Genomic DNA, 17,406 nt, shown 5'->3' with positions numbered 1-17,406 from the left:
CAACCCCACAGTATAGAATCAGTCACCTCTCACAACCCCTGTGCAGCTGCTCTTCCTGCCCTCGGGTCCTGTCCCCTCTCTTTAATAAACCACCATTTTGCACCAAAGACATCTCAAGAATTCTTTCCTGGTGGTCGGCTCTGGATCTCACTCCACTGAACCTCACCTATATTTCAAAACCCCATCACTGGTGTCTTCAGCATTATCTCCCAGACTTGTTCCAGAGTAAGTGATCATTCCTGAAAGCAGAAGAATATTCATTTTTCACTTCTCAAGCTTTTAAAATCTGTTTTCACAGGTCTATCATTCTCTTAGACATAGGGTCTCCTACCTAAATTTGTTAACCAGCCAAAGACAGAGAGGATAATTTCGAACTTTTAAATAAATTAGAAGGTAATTTGGAACTGGGAATTAGACCTATAAAAGCAAAATGTTTTATCTCGGATACTGTCTTCCTTCCTTCTTATCCAGATTTCAATTTGCAGAGTTTGAAGCTTTCAGTGTTCCTCGGGTCCTCTGTGTTCTTTTATCCCCATTTCTCCTGGCGCTGCTGAGCACCACAGCAGGTGGTTTATGTCTGCTCAAGATCTTTCAAAAGAGCAGTTATCACATTTTCCAACAGCTCAGGTAGTAGGAATTTGCTTTTTTTTTTTTTTTTTTTGAAAGGCACATTTTTGCCAACTGTAAATGGAACTCAAACCCCTGGGAGTTTAAACTCATTTCTAGGTTTGGAATCTACATTACTCAAGTGTGTTTGAAACATGCAAAAATCATTTCCTGTTCAGCTCAGGAATGTCCAAGAGGCCCCAAACCTGAGCCAAACAAGATGATAGCCAGGAACGGTGAAATATCTTCATATTTTATTTCTGTTATTTTTCTTGTTGTATTAGACATATGTGGTCCCAAGGCCGTAGAATAATTTTCAATACCTTAGAATACCTGATATTGTTTTTTAATGATTTTCTTTTTAAAGTCCGTTTCAAAACCTCACTAAAAGGAAAACAGTTTTTTCATCTTACTTTTGTACCTAAATTCTCTAGAAGGTACTATTGTTGACAAACATTTTATATTTCATCAGGGTGGTTTGTCAATGCTTTAAATTACTATTATTTTCAAAGTTTACACATTCAAATATCTCATTAAATCATAACAAACAGGCGGGTTTTATGATGAATACTAATAGGGTTGCCACCAGAAATCCCAAATGGCCCTTCACCACCGCCCGATGAGTTTTCGCTCATTTTGAACTTCATATACATGGAGAGCTTGCACTCTTTCCTATCTGATGGGTTTCATCCCACACCGGATGGGCAAGACCCACCCATGTGTTGCTTTTTTATGACCATTTGCTCATTCTCAATGCTATGTACTTTAAATAGATAAGATGTCTTCCAAATTGCCTTATAGACCTGATGCAATTTCAATTAAAATCCAAAGAGGGTTTTTGGAAATTAATAATTTTATTCTAAAAAATTAAGCAATCTTGAGAAAGAAGAATACATTTGGAAAACTTATAGTATTTCATCACTAATGATAAAGCTATAGTATTTTTGAATATATGGAAATAGTGCAAAGAAACCAGAAAGAGCAAAGGAACATGATAATGAGACCAAAACACTCCTCTGATTTTTACCAAAGAAGACATTATCGTCTGGTCGGGAAAAGATGATGTTTTTAATAAATGATATTAAGTGATAAGTGGTAATGAGTTAGTTATCCACACAGAAAGTGATTTTTTTACTTCTTCACATGATATATAGAAAATAAAATTCTAAATGTGTAAGATAACCAATTAAACCATTAATGTAAGTGTAAAAATTAAAACAAGTAAAACAAAAAATATTTTGGGAGAAATATGCTCATGGTTCTGGGTAGGTAAATATTAACAATCTTGCATATGTGCGGTAATGCCCCTGGATTTCTTTTCCCTTATGTGACTTTTCTGAATGAGCAACAAATTATTGGATTACAAATGTTTCCTTGAATCTTCTAACTCTATTAACATCTTAGAGAAATCGGAAGTGAATTTCTTGTTTTAATCCCTCCTTTTTTTGTTTGAAAGCTTAGATGATTTTTTTGTTGTTGTTGTTATTCCTGGATTTAAAAAAATCACAATAATGTTTGAAAACACCTGAAAAAAATTATTAATGGCAATTCTTAGTTTACAGGTTTAAAAAAATCCCCCCAAAATACAAAAGTAAACATTTGAGAGAAAAGTAGGACGGTCAAGATGATGTGGGAAACAGAGGCAGAAGAAAATCATTAAAATTCCTTACCTACTGGCAAGCCCTTGAAACAGGCAGAGTGGCTCTCCTCTAGGGACTCAACTGCCCTCACCTTGAGGTTTTGCTAAGGGCAAAGGACAATCCTAGCCTGACCAACGCCCTACCCCCAACCAGGATTCTGTAAGTCTACTTTAACAATTCCTTTAGGAAACTTTATCTCTAAACCTCCAAGATAGTGTCGAGAATCATTCCCAAGCATATGGCCCACTGATATACAACTAAAGGGTCTCACAGAAGTTTTATTACTGGTAATGAATAACCTTTTCCCCAGACAATAGCTAGCCCCTCAAGGTCCTAGAAACCTTGCTTCCAAAATCCCTTAGAGACTTATGCCATCCCTAATCCCCTCCCTAACTTACGAGTATATAATAGACCACTCCTCACATCCCCGGGGCAGCGGCTCTTCCTGCCCATGGGTCCTATCCCCGTGCTTTAATAAACCACCATTTTGCACCAAAGATGTCTCAAGAATTCTTTCTTGGTCGTCGGCTCTGGACCTCACCCCACCGAACCTCACCTATGTTCTAGAACTTCATCAAAGACAGATTAAAAGAAGGACAGTAAATTACTCTACCACGGTTCAGTGTCTATAAATTAGAAGAGTCTAAAATGTTTGGTTAATAAAAAGACTTTCACACTGAATCAAATGTGAAATAAAGCAAGAAAACCATGACACAACCAAACTCAAAGCAGAGTGGGAAAGGACCCGGCACAGGGAAGGATCAGCACAACTGAGATCGCAGCTGAGGACCCCACCACAGAAGTGCCTCACAATGTCTCTCTCTTGCCCTTCCCCACTGTCCCCTGTGGACAGGCAACTTTTCCACAGAGAGGACACGTAATTATCATGAGGGACTCCTTACCAAGAGGAAATGAAAGAGCCATCTGAACCTCTGGACTATTCCCAGAAAGATGTTTCATGACTCATTTTGGAGCTTTTATCTGAATCCAATTAAGGCTTTTTTGCATCTACTTACATACATGGGACGTCTCAGGGAAATGTTTAGTACTTCTTCCAATTGTCCTTCTATGTCTACCTAAACTGACAATTTCTAAGTCCCAAGTGTAATTTCTCCTCATTGTAATCAAGACTTTCTTGTTGTTACTGCATTTCCAGTGTTCCCATTTTCTGAGGTATGATGCTCACAAATTGATCCTTTTCGGTTACAACCAATTTTATTTTTCGTTTCTCTGAAACCGCAATTCTGTCTTCATAGGCAAAGCTGTCATGATTTAATAACAGAAGAAAAATGAATCCCAGTCTTCAGGTCGGGGGTCCACAAATGTCGTCTGTTAAAGGCCAGATAATAAATGTTTTAGGTGTCATGGGCCACATACCCTGGTGCTGCTCCTGATTCTTTTTTTTTTTTTTTAATTTAAAAAATGTGAAAACAATTAATAGCTATCACACAACAACTGGCCTCCCATGGTTACTACCTGTTGTGTCATTCCAATGGTAGGAAGACTGGTAGCTGCCATCTTGGGGCCATCTTCAACTTTGTTGTTGGGTTCGAATACACACGGGAAGCACAAGTAGGGTTAGCCTGTCTCTGCCATGAGAAACAGCCTTCTAACCCATGATACAGGGCTTAGGTCAGATTTCTCTCACATTTAGTGTTATACATTTCACTCATTTGTGATGTTCGTGAGCAGCTTTCACTCCCCGCCCCTTCGGGGATATTGTTTCATGCATTTTTAAAACCAGTAAGACCATTTTGACACATTCTGCAATCCATCATGCGATTCTCTACCTTCCTAAATGTTTTTTTTTCCCCCCTTAGTGTTATTATTTGCAAATATTAAGGTTTATTCTCTTTTTTCCATAAATTTCTATGCATTTGGACAAATGCACACTGAAGTATACACATCATCACAGTAGCCTGCAGAATACGTTCATCACTTTACAAAGATTCCAAGTTTTATTGACTCTGCACTATCTTCCCCAATGCCTGAATCTCTGGTAGCCACTGACATGTTAACCCTCCTTATGGTTTAGCATTTTGCAGAGTGCCCTATAAATGCCATCATGCAGCCTTTTCAGGCTGACTTACTGCCTTTGATTGCCGAAGAGTGTTAATACAATAACACCGAAGAGTGTTGCACTCATTCACCTGTCGAAGAACATCTTGGTTGCTTCCAGTTTTTGTCAATTATGAATGAGACTATCATAAACTTTCCACGTAGGTTCTTGTGGACCTATGTTTTTAAATCACTTGGGCAAGTGCTCAGGACACCGGATGCCGTGGCTGGGGTTAGTTTTGTATGGAACTGCCAGATTTTTCCAAGTTCCTGTACCAGTCTGCATTCCCACCAGCAAGCCGTGAAAATTGCTGTTCCTCTACATCTCACCAGCAAGTAGTACTGTCAGTTTTTGAATATGGGTCATTCTAATGTGTATAGTGGTAACTTGGTGAGGTCATTTGCCTTTTCCTCGTGACAAATGAAATCGAATATCTGTTCATTCACTCTCTATCATCTATGTATCTTCTCTGGTGAAATGCCTGCTGAGACCTTCGGCCCATTTTTCAGTCAGGATGTTTGTTGTTTATTGTTGAATTTTAAGTGTTCTTAGTATGTTTTTGGTACAAGTACTTTTCAGATGTGTTTTGACAGTGTTCTTCCAGTCTATGCCTTACCTTTTCATTCTCTCAAGAGGGTCTTTCAGAGAGCAGAGATTTTTAACTTTAATACCTTCCAAATAATATTTTTTTTCATGTAACATGCTTTGTGCATTGTATTAAAAAATGCATCACCAATCCCAAGTTCACGTACATTTTCTCCTTGAAGTGGTATTATTTTACTTATTACACTTAGATACAGATCTGCTTTGAGTCACTTTTTGTGGAAGATATGAGGTCTGTGACTAGGCTTATTTTTTTGCATATGAATATCCAATTGTTCCAGCACTATTTGTTGAAAAGACTACCCTTCCTCTATTGAGTATGCTTTGTCAAAAAGCAGTTGACTATATTTGTGTGGATTTATTTCTGGGCTCTCTATTCTGCCTCATTGATCTATGTACTATTCTTTTGCCAATACCATGCTGTGTGATTATTGTATCTTTATAATATTCTTGAAATCAGATAGCATGAGTCCTCCAACTTTGTTCACTTTTAAGGTTTGTACTGTCTATTCTAGGTTTTTGCCTTTCTGTGGACATTTTAGATTCAGGTTGTCAATATCTACAAATAGTTTACTGGGATTTTAATAGGCTTGTGTCATAGTTACCTGTTTATAAGGATGTGGGTAATAAATCCTTCCTGGAATTTATTGCCAAAAGTGAAGTTTACGTCTCTTCAGAACACAGAATGTTTTTCAGGGAAATCCATCTAAGCCTGGACTATTCCCGTTTTAATATTGGCATCAAGAAAACAAAGAAATAAATCATATTTAGAAGCCTTATTTTTTGTATTATTTTCAATAAGCTTATTATTTTAACATCCAGACCTACATATATATATATATATATATATATATATGTGTGTGTGTGTGTGTGTACTCATATACATACATATATATGTATTTATATGTGTATATTCATATATAATCCAGCCCTATGCTATTAATGGCAAATATAAGTTATAATTAAGATTAGAAATAAATTAAACATAAATATAAAAATAGAATAAAGTAAAAAATTAAATAAAAATATCGGTAAAATGTTATTACATTTTGTTTTGGTGAAATTTTTATAAATAGCTGGTATCAATTCATCTTCTATGTTCAATACAGCAGTTGTTTTTTCATATATGTTGTTTTACTTTTGTTTCAAGAGATTCTTATAAAACTGGAGACTACCCTATGTGTAATTTCAAGGTTCCCATGACCCATCGAGGAGGAGAATTTGGGCTGGATAATTTGTTACAGTGTTTTTGGTTAGTGGAGATTCCAAAGTTTTATTGGAGCTAGAATTCAAATTTATCATCTTAGAAAAATATATTCGGAAATGCACTGAGGCATGACCAGTGGAAAAATACAACAGGACCTACTTTTCTTAGATTATGTTAGTAGCTAAACACTTGCCGAACAGAGAATTTGAAGATGTATTAACAATACTGTACAGTGATTTTCCTCAGATTCTGCACAGAATCCACACAATGGTTTCTCCTGTAACTCAATGATGGAAAGAAGGAACACTATTTTTTTAATGGTTAAACTATGTAATCTGGCTTGCCTTTTGTAGTTTGTGAAAAAGATATTTTGCATAATGCTGGCTCTTTCTTTTGCACATAAATAGCACTTTTCATCAACACCCTTGGGCAAAAACAAACAACTGCTTTTGATAAAGAAGTGTGCTGAAGAGATATCCTGTATACAATAGAGTAGTAGACCTGAGACTAGGACCCAGAAATCTCGTAAAGTTTCTGTGTTCATGAAATATACTACATTTTTTCCTTCTTATTCAAAATGTATCTGGGGCCTATTGAAAACTAAAATAATATTTCCAGAAATAGACAATCTCCATAAGCCATTTGTACATTCAAAATGTCACCCACACAGTATTGCTAGAGGTCTTACCTCTGCTCGTATTTCATTAGTGAGTCCATAACTATCCTTTAAAACCCATGCCAAATGGTAAACCCTTTATGAAGTGTTCCTAAGTTCAGCTGGAATTCTAGGGTGGCACACATTTAAATAGACACTTACACATTGGTGTTTATTACTACATCTTGAGCAAATTGATAAAAATGTAAATATGACCAGCATCTTTTTTTTTTACCTGAAATTAGTATACTGCCTGACACTGCTAGACAGAGAATCTTTACATTACTGTGAATCTTTACTTACTGCGATTTTTGCAAGATCCTTTTATTTGGGGGGACAGAGTACCTCTTCAGGGGTTCCACATCTGAAAACTGGCTCAGTTTCATTAATTGAACAATGGAGCATGACTTCTTGTTAAGGTGACCACCTGTAGTCTCCTCGATTCTTGTTGTAATTTGATTTATAGATGTGAAGTAGCATCTCTACTCTCCGCCTCTGATAATGCCATATCCTATGAGCCATCTCCACAACTCTTAGTGGGCCTTGCCCCAGGGATGCTTCACTGACCTTGTAGATATTGTGGGCTATTGGCTTCCAGCAGTTAAGCCCACCACCTGGTCTCTATTGCTGTGGGCCCCCACCATCCTTATTATTATTTTAACACTGACCAGACCAATGGGGAGCCCGTGGATGAAAATTGCCCATTGGAGGATTACCTATTGCCCACTTTCTGTTATGGCTGGAAAGGGCTCAGATTTATCATCTGCCTCTGGCCAGTCATTGACTGGAGATAGCACAGGGAATGTGTGGCTTTGGTGGGAACATGGCCATAGATCTCAAAGATCCAGCAGTTGGAGGCTGCTGGCTCACTGCACTACTCAGAACACCTCTCCCCACCATCTTGCTCTTTAGCAAAGGAATATATGTCAGCATAACTGAACTATAGTCCTTAAGCCCACCTATATCTACATGTATCCTTTTCTCTTCCACTCCTATTACAGTATTAGTAAGTGTGCTTTTACTTTCTACAGCCATTTTGTTGTTGTTACTTATGTTTCAGAAACAAACTTCCTCCACAATTTTGAGAAAATTATATTACTGATTATCCACTTCATTGATGTTTCTCTCTTCCTAGATGATAAGCCTCATGGTGGCAGAAGTATCTGTTTACTGATGTATCCAGGTGCCTAGAACAGTGCTTGGAATCTAGTAGGCGATAAATGAATAGGAAACTTACACTCTTCTTCATCCTGTGGCATTTAAATATGTTTAAATCCCTGCCATCTTTGAAAATAAGTTCTTGCTCCATACTTGGCATCTTATATTCTCCTACCTTATCTTTCTTTACACTGTTGATAGGCAGATTTCTAAAGAGAGCTGATGAAGCTGTTTTTATGCCCAGACTTGCCTCATTCCTTAATCCTACCCCATCTGGTAAACACATCATTTTGAAAAAAATCTTTTTCATAAGATGTTTAATGATCTCTGTGCCCCTGTTTTTAATGAACATATGCCATTCCACAAGGTTGGCTATCTCAGCAACATTTCACACTACTTATCATGCCCTTTTGATTACAAAATCAAGAATCAGATGCTTAACCAACCGACTGAGCCACTCAGGTACCCCCATAATTATAAGTCTTAAGTATAGTATAGTAGCTAAGACTTAGTAAAATATTCAATAAAGGGACACTATACACATGTAAAGTCATAAAATATACACAAATGAGATAATTTTAATGTATTATATGACCTATGTTCTTTAAAAAAAAACCTATTATTCTATTTATGTATCTCTTAAGAAACTCTCTTAGTTTAAGGGTATAATAAAATTTTGCTTATTCAAGGAATACTCATGAGTGAAACTAAAACAGAATCTGAATTTGCCAAATCATTTAGGTAGCTTCTCAGGGGAGATACAGTTTTATGACTTGTTGAAGAAACAAATCTTAACTGTCAGAGAGATATTTTATTAAGTGTTTAGAAAATCAGGGAAGAAACTCTTCCTGTCAGTGTAAAAACATATGTAATGTAGTGTTTTCTACAACCACCAATAAAAAAGAAAACTTTTTAACATATTTGCACAAAATATTTACATTTCACATTGTGAATCAATCAATCAAAACATTAGTAGATTCGTATTTTAAAAACAAATTAAGCAGTTATTATTTTGTCTGCAAACTGAACATGAACTTTGAGATCTTGATGAGAAATTTGAATTTATACAAGCCATGCACAAACCCCTCTATCAATGCCATGAAAGTTGAACTAGTCTATCTAATAGCAGAGATGAACATTCCAAGGGCTGTTAGAGGGATTCAGATTCAAGTTTTTGTTCTCAGCCTTCAAGAAAAGAAAAATAGAAAGTCAGTGGCTGGGAGTCTAATCTTTACAGAGATGTCACATCATTCTTGTTTGCATGTCATTGGTCCGTAGTTATTTACATGGTCTTCCCTAGTGTAAAGGAAGCTGAGAAATAGAAGACTGAATGATTGAGGAGCAAATAGAAATAAGTAGGTATCAAACAATTGTAATAAATTTGCATTATGGTGAGCAGAAATAATAGAATGACAGAAAGTAAACAGCATCATCTTAAGAATAATTTATTGTTGAGCTTCTCAGCCTTTTGGCCAAGATCAAGTGAGAAGAATGTACTATCGAGATTGATTTGAATATTTTTTTTTTTTTAAGTAGATGACTCCAGAAAGATTTGGTTCGATAGATAATGGCTGGGGAAATGACCCAAAAGAGAGAAAAAGTTTGATATTATAGGACATAAGAATAACAATATATGAACAGGACAATGAAGAGTTCTGAATGAAACCAGCTCTGAACAGTAGAATTGAGAATAGTGCCTGTCGTAACAAGAGAAGAAGGATGCTTGATGATGAAGGTGGCTTTGTACATTTAATGCTGGGATAGCAAGGGAGTCCTATTATCATGAAGTATGAATGTACCCATGTTTGTATCAACTTCTGCCTTGGGCTACAGGCAATCACAAATCTTTGTTGCATGGAAACAGCCTCTATTTATTCCTCCAGGTTTTCCACACAGTAGGAGAATATCAATATGAATTCCTAGTGTATCATCAGGAAACACCTAGGAAATAGGCTACACTGTCCAAGTCAACAGAAAGAACAACCATATACTTTGATTGTTGAATATACCAAGGAAAACAGAAATGGAATTTCTTTTTTTTTTTCTTTTTTTTTTTTTAATGTGTTTGTTTATTTAAGAGAGAGAAGATGAGCAGGTGAGGGGCAGAGGGAGAGGGAGAAAGAGAATCTCAAACAGACTCTCCGCTGAGGGCAGAGCCCAACTCCTGGCTCCATCTCACAACCCTGAGATCATAACCTGAGCCAAAATCAAGATGTGGAGCCTTAACAGACTGAGCCACGCTGGTGCCCCTAGAAATGTAATTTCTTAGATATAAATTATAAAATAACTATATATGTAACATTTTATAAAATATTGAAAACAACAGCAAAAGGAAAACAAAACATTAAGAAAATAGTCATGCAAATCTCAAACAGAGAAATGCTTCTCCTAGGTATTGCTAGTCCTCTAATTCTCTCTGATTTTTCTTCCGGGAAACCTGTTTAACTTGAGATTTTGCTTGAATTAAAATCTCTACTATATCCCCAGTAGTGAAAATAAATACAAGTACAAACTTGGCTCATTTCTATCTCTAAAATAAAAATTTTCTGCATATGTATGATTTTTTTCAGCCCCAAGTGGGAAAAAAAAATAGGTGTGTGTTCTGTTCTTTTGTCATTTTTATTCTCTCCCCATGGATGTTAGCAGTAAAGATCTGTAAAATTTCCAAAGGATTTGGCACTTTAAGTTAATGAAGATAATAATGATCAAATATTTCTAGTTAAAAAGAGAAAAATGGAAGGCTTACATAAAGGGAAGAATGAAAGGAAAGCAGAAGTACTATCTATATTATCATGGAGCACATACTTGAAGACAATAAAACACTTGAGTATAGAGAAAGAAAACATGAATGTTTTAAATAACCACATAAAAGATAATTGTTACATTATGAAAAAAAAATCATTAGTTTAGTAGTCCTATAGTGCAAAATAATTTGTTTGTAACATTAGTATTTCTCAAATTCTGATGGTCTCTGCATTAACTAGAATATATTTCCTTTGTCAAACTATCCTTTGATAAATTGACATAGCAATAGTTCCCTTTCAAAAGCTTATTCAAAAACCTTAATTTGAACATGAAGCCAGATATTAATAATCATGTTCAGTACATGATAAGCCTTAAAAACTTTAAAACACAGTATCAGCTGCAGCTGGTGCATTGCAATCCTAGAGCCAACCTGAAATCATTGTTATCAAAATATCGGTATAAATATATTTATATTGTAACATAATGGTTTCTGAGTTAACTTGAGCTATCTCAAACTAATTTACCTGAATATTAGTTTACTTATATATTTCACACAAACAGGATGCATATTTATTGAGATAGCATGGACAAAATAGATGCATATGATAATATCTCTAGACCTCTACTCCTGGTCACAAAATAGGATATACACATGGTTTCTCTTTTTCTTCTGGATGGATATAGCGAGTGATATAAACTATCGTGTTACTAATCCATCTTCTGCTTGATTATGCTGGGCACTTATTTTCAATGATGGTAAAAAATGGTATAAATATGATTCTAACAAAATATCATTTGAACAATAAAATCTGAAGGCTAATGGATCAACTTTAGTTAACATATACAAATTCCTTCAACCAAACTGCCCTGCTCAAATACCACCACCATATTGCTGTTCTTCAAAAAAAGCAAGTACTTTTTGTTGGAGATTTTATATATATATATATATATATATATATATATATATATATATATATATACACATATATATATATACACACACACACACACACACACACATATATAACATAATTTATATAAATTATATTAATTTATATTTATATTATATAAATATATATATAAATATGAAAGAAAGAGAGAGTTTGTAAAATAAATCAAGACATTTCGCTGTTCACAGACTAATAGCACAAATTTATATCCTATCACTGTACTCCATATCTAATTGAAAACATTTTTAAAATTTTTTCCTCATAGGTAGAATATAGTTTTAACTTTTAAAAGTAAGTTTCACATACTTTGGCTGAAACCTGTTTTACTATCTTTATTTGCTAAGAGAACAGATAAAAAGAGCTTGAGAGATAAGTAAATATATATTTTTTAAATCTATTAGATACCCTTGAATCTAAGGAAATAATTATCTACTTAAACAGAACCACTTACACTTTCTTACTAGATGACTTTGAAAAACTCTTCTTTCTTTGTGTTTATTATTGCTAAAGATTAGCTGCTATTTGTTTATATGACAATGTTTAATTCAGGAATATTAAAAAGTAAAATAAAACTCAATAATTTACAGGAAAGTGCTGGCACAGCTGGAAAATGTCATTATTATTCTCCTTTGCAAAACAGTATTTTCATGTTTCCTACTGATATGTGATTATTGTTGCATCTGAAATGCTGACCAATCATTTAATAACATATAATGGGATGGTGTAAGCTTAGTAACTGGAGCAAAATATGTATAGACTACTACTCATTACTAAGAAATAGTGTGCTCAGGAATAGGCTCCAAACCAAGAAAAAATAAAAAAAAAATCTAGACCAAATAGGGAAAAACAACAACAATAAAATGCTTAATTTCCTTTTCTCAATTGCCAAAACAGACTATTTTTTTTTTAAGATTTTATTTATTTATCTGACAGAGAGAGAGATCACAAGTAGGCAGAGAGGCAGGCAGAGAGAGAGAGGAAGGAAAGCAGGCTCCACCCTGAGCAGAGAGCCTGATGTGGGGCTCGATCCCAGAACCTTGAGACCATGACCTGAGCCAAAGGCAGAGACCCAACCCACTGAGCCACCCAGGTACCCCCAAAGCAGACTATTCTTGATGAAAAATAAGACATGATATTATTCATGTCAAATTACAGCACATTAAAAATGAAAGCCCCATACTTCTAGAAATCAACTTATATATCACATAATATGTAAACATATTACATTTATATATTTAAGATAAATTATATATCATAATTATAATCATCACTTATATATTGTAAGTTATACATATTTTTTTCCTTAGGTGATCATCTTAGATTAGCATTCAAAAATATGCACTTTTTGGGCAGCTGGGTGGTTCAGTTGATTGGGTGACTGCCTTCAGCTCAGGTCATGATCGCAGGTTCCCAGGATCGAGTCCCACATGGGACTCCCAGCTCCACAGGTATTCTGCTTCTCCCTCTGACCTTCTCCCTTCTCATACTCTCTCTCTTTCCCACAAATGAATAAATAAAATATTTTTAAAATGCACTTTTTGCACTACTATGAATGGCTATAGTGTCAGACAGATTCACGTGTAATTACAGATCTCACCCAACAAAAAAAATTTACTAACAATGGTAAGGAATAGCAAAATATTATACCCTACTTTTCTGGTTGTAGCTTCATAAAGTCCCCTTTTTAGAGTGATGAGATAAAAATGCATATGGTAGAGATTGGTACAAGAAAATCACTTAATTTTAAAGTATTTCTGTTTTTTTAACGTGACAGTTATATAGCTACAAATCCTACTTGATTTATGTCTATACTCCTGAAAGTTATATACCATAAATCCATAAGTTTCAAACTGATTTCTAATAACCAATCTAGAGCTGACAAGAATATCTTCCCACATGAGAGCTAAGCACAGAACAGTGCCTATAGTCTTCAGAGTTTTATTCCAGCCAGTCAACTCCAGTGGCAGGTTTCTCTGATGTCTGATGAGGGACATGAAGGCCACAGGCTACAGATAAATCTGAAGAATCAGGGGGCACCTTGCAAACCCACTGCTAACTCTTCCCTGCCCACATTCAAGATAAATTATTTGTTCAGGGAATTTCATGTTGAATACCGAAATGTGGCTAATTGAGGCATTAAGCCTGTTTCCACTTAATGCAGTAAATACAGAAAGTTATTTAGAAACCCACTCTTGAGTGCATAAAAAATGAAAAAACTGCATAAAAAGTGCATAAAAAAGTGCATTAAAAAAACCTGAATATGTATTAGTGTATAGTAACAAGTTATGTGTATCTTTATTTATCATTTAGTTACTTTTAAATTTAGAAGCTGTAAATGAAATAAATGTATATCAGTTTGAAATAGAACTCTTGCAGATAGAAAATTCTTACAGATGGAACAGATAGAAAATGATAATTTTCAAATTTAATGAATTCTTTTACAGGAACACTTCCATATTTTTTTTTAGATTTTTTTAAATTTATTTATTTACAAGAGAGAGAGCATGCATTTGCATGTATGTGGGGGTAGAGGCAGAGGGAGAGGGAGAGAGACGCAGACTCCCCATGGAAGTCAGAGCCTGATGCAGAGCCCAATCTCAGGATCCTGAGATCATGACTGGAGCCGAAACCAAGGGTCATTTAACCAACGGAGCTACCCAGGTGCCCCAGAAACACTTTCAATTCTGAACAAATGTTATTTCAGTTCCTCAACTTCTTAGTTGCACACCTCTTAATCTGATCTTCACAGCATTCCTTTTAAATATGTTAATTTAATCAACAATAGTAGTATGATTCTTTGTTTTGTTTTGTTTTCTGGAAGTTGATGGCGTCCGTTAACTTTGCAGATATCTGCTTTGTTGAGTTCATCTTCCACAGCCTTCATACCTTGGTAGTGCTTTTCTTCTCAGCACTAATAGTCCATTGTTTAGATGGACCACAATTTACTTACCCATTCATCTATTGAAGAACACCTTGGTTGCTTCCAACTTTTGACAATTGTATATAAAGCTGCTATAAAATCCAAGTGCAGATTTTCATATGGATGTAAGCTTTCAATTCCATTGAGTAAACACCAAGAATTGTGATTGCTGGATCATGGTAAAGGTATGTTGAGTTTGTGAGAAACTAGCGAACTGTCTTCCAAAGAGACTGTACAATTTTGCATTCCTACCAGCATGGAATGAGAGTTTCTGTTGCTCCACATCTTTGCCAGTATTTGGTCTCATCAGTGTTCCAGATTTAAGCCATTCCAATAAGTATGTGGTAATATGCTTTTTATTATACTATGTTTATACATACTATCAGGTAAACTACCAGAAAAATTTTGTCTTATATTCCCTCTAAAAGAATACATGGCTTATTTCTTTATGAAATATAAAAGTTCAATAATTAAAAATATAACATATGACATTGCTTCAAGCATCTTTGAAAACTAATGACTTCACCTAAGTTCTGATTTCATATGGGAAATAATGTCAGTTTCTAAACCTTACCCGTTTTTTGTTTGCAAAAACCAAAGCCACTTACATAAATGTATTAGGCAGGATTCTCCAGAAAAGAACTAATGGGATACACACATGTGTGCACACACACATACACACACATATGTACAGATTTGTTGTAAGTAATTGGATCATGAGATTATGGAGGCTGACAACTCCAAAATCTGCTGTGTAAGTCCAAAGACTGTCTGCTGACAATTGCCTCTCTCTGGGGGGGAGGTCAGGCTTTTATTCTAGTTACCTTCATCTTAGTGGTTGAAGTTTAGTCACATTAGGGAAGGCCATCTACTTTACCCAAAGTTCATCCATTTTAATTTTCATTTCATCTAAAAATACCTTCACAGATGCATCCAGAACAGTGTTTGACCACATAGCTGGACACCACTGCCCCGCCACTCTGACACATAAAATTAATCATCACAATGATATCATATGAGAGTTTTAACACTTCACTTTATTTCACGATTTGCATTACTAGTCACTTTTGTGTCCAGAGGTGTTCAAAAAACAAATAAATGAGAACTTTCAATTGCTGAAAAATAAAATGCATATTTTACATAAAATATATGTTAATAGTGCCACAGATAATTTTCATCTTTAAAAACTCAGAAAAGAGTACTTTTTTTTCCCCAAAAGTTGCAATAAACACTGTAATGTTTGATTGATTCTGTTATCCTATACTGACCAATTGAAACCAGAAACTAACTTATGAAAAGTAGTTTCAGGAAGTATGTTTCTTTGGAAAATTTTGAACATGAAATGCATTTTGATCTGCACATTTTTTCCTTTCCATTTTCCATTTCAAAAGTTTCAGAAGCTTTTTCATGTTTCATCCCCATACTAGGCGGCCTCAGATGTGTTTCATTTCAGAATTGTGAGGATCTTTGAATCCCATTATTCAAAGTAAAATGGAATGAATTGGAGAGTTATCAACCAACATGAAGTGTTCCTTTTTTGGAGGCAAACCTAGGATGACTTAAAAAATTTATTCAGAGAAGACCCAAATGTCATGATTCCTCCTAGGCGCGGGATCATGTCCTGTAAATTTGAGCCTTTGGCTTTGGAGGGCTCTCCCACAGAATGCCCTGAGTTGGTTCGCATTGTATAAATGGTGGTCAAAATTTCACATCAGTCCTGCCTCTTCTCTTCCATCAAAACGGATCTGTTATGACAAACAAGGTGATCAAGAAAACTCACTAAACTGAATGCAGCAAAGTATTGTTATTATGTATCCTATGTATATATTCACTTTTAACTATGAAAACACTTTTATACAGAAAAATGCATCTCATTGGGACAATAGGTGTCAGGCTAATCAAGGAGGAATCTGTCCCCTTTGCTGATATACAGTGAGAGTAGAGCTTTTTAGATATGTGCAGGAAAGCCACAGTTTAGGGGCGCCAAACTGAAAATCAGATGGTCTAGATGTGTAACAGCATGTTGAAGACAGGCAGGGCTATAAGGAAATTTTCATGGAGAGAGAGATTTTCCTGGAGGTTTGTTGTATGGTGCCTATGGAATAAGATTCAATAGACAAGGTCAATAGTACGATAGTCTGTACCAGGTTTAGCTCTGAATATGGAGCAGCTGCAGAAAATGGGAGGAACTAAATCTATATGAGTTTCTACAGACCTCAGAAAGACAAGATATTAAGCATCTTTTCATATACCTGTTGGTCATTGTACATTTTCTCTGGAGAAATGACCATTCAATTCCTGGCCAATAGATACATAAAAAGATAATCAGCATCCAGTAATTATCAGGAAGACATAAATCAAAACCATAATGAGCTATGACCCCACACCTGTTAGAACAGCTATTACCTAAAAGAAAAAAAAAGATAACAATTATTAGGAAGGATGTAGAGAAAAGAGAACCCTTGTGATAATGTAAATCAATACAGCCATTATGGAAAACTGTATAGAGTTTTCTTAAACTATTAAACATAGATACACAAAATGATCCAGCAATCCCACTTCTGGGGATATATCCAAAAGATTTGAAATCAGGATCTCAAATAGAGAACTTCACTCTCATGTTCATTGCAACATTATTTTACAAGAGCAGACATGGAAACAACTTTGATTTCTATATATCTATCATCTCTTAAATGTATATATGTATTTATGCCTTAAAATGAATATTATTCAGCCTTGTAAAGGAAGGAAATCCTGCCATTTGTAAAAACATGGATGAACTTGGAGGACATTATGCTAAGCAAAATAGGCCAGACAGAGAAAGAAAAATACTACATGATTATCACTTACATGAGGAATCCAA

Source organism: Enhydra lutris, unplaced genomic scaffold (assembly GCF_002288905.1).
Source record: "Enhydra lutris kenyoni isolate GAN:26980312 unplaced genomic scaffold, ASM228890v2 scaffoldscaffold36, whole genome shotgun sequence".
Taxonomy (NCBI): Eukaryota; Metazoa; Chordata; class Mammalia; order Carnivora; family Mustelidae; genus Enhydra; species Enhydra lutris.
The sequence above is the reverse complement of the archived record's forward strand: the minus strand, read 5'-3'. Positions refer to the sequence as shown.